Source organism: Geospiza fortis, unplaced genomic scaffold (genome assembly GCF_000277835.1).
Source record: "Geospiza fortis unplaced genomic scaffold, GeoFor_1.0 scaffold72, whole genome shotgun sequence".
Classification (NCBI taxonomy): Eukaryota; Metazoa; Chordata; class Aves; order Passeriformes; family Thraupidae; genus Geospiza; species Geospiza fortis.
The window spans coordinates 634,525-635,391 of record NW_005054338.1 but is presented as its reverse complement, the minus strand read 5'-3'; the positions used below and the strand labels follow the sequence as shown (position 1 = coordinate 635,391).

The window sequence follows — 867 nt, the reverse complement described above, 5'->3', positions numbered from 1 at the left end:
CCCTACACTCCAGGTATTTGTGGTAAAGGGACTTCCTGAGCCAGAGAAGGTGCCTTTGTATTTAATAATTTTTGACAGCATTTTCAGCATGCCCAGTGTCTCAAGGCTGCCAGTACTACACCTTAAAGTGCAATTAGACAACAACTAAACAGGCTTAAGTAAGGAAATAACTACAAATGTCCTCTAAAAATGTGAGGATAAAACCATTATCTCACACCCTAACATGTTGTGGATAATTTACATTAGTTGGTAGAGTAGGAAGTAGAAGGAGTACATCCTTAATCCTGGTACTCTTAGGATAGAAAGGGAATGGGAAGGTGGGAATTTTCTCTTTCCCAGGAGATAAAACTCTTACCTCAAACTTTGTTGGCACTAGTAGTTAATTTAAAAGTTGACACCTTTACTAATGGGACCGGTGATGCCAATTTAAAACTATGACACCTTTAGGAACAGGGAAGTCATCCCTGCTTGAATTTGGCTCCTATTGTTTTTTGGACAGAGATGGTTTCAGTAGGAGCATTTAAACAGGACAGGTATTTCTTTTCCAAAACCAGAAAGAATTCAAAGCTACTCAGATATGCAAGATTAGAGCCTGATTGGAAAATCCTTCACCAAACAATTTTCTGTTTAAAAATACGGGTCCATCAAGACTGAAATCCCTCCTTAAAAGTGACAGGATGTGTGCATGTGCATAAATACTTGGGTGACTGAGAAAGTCAATGAACCACCTATGCTGTAGCATACACATCCATAAATGTCATCCTAAAAAATCAGCTTATTGGAAGCTTACCACCTGTTATTTCAAAAATGCTAATTTTTTGGAGTGTGTTTAAATTACCAAAAAACCCCAAGCAACCAATGAACAAA

The 867-nt window shown here is 37.9% G+C and overlaps 1 protein-coding gene across 1 annotated transcript in view; it reads right to left on the bottom strand.

Moving 5' to 3' along the window:
• EPHA3 (EPH receptor A3) overlaps positions 1-867 on the bottom strand; it is a 185,730-nt gene that overhangs the window by 113,242 nt on the left and 71,621 nt on the right. The window lies entirely within an intron of this gene.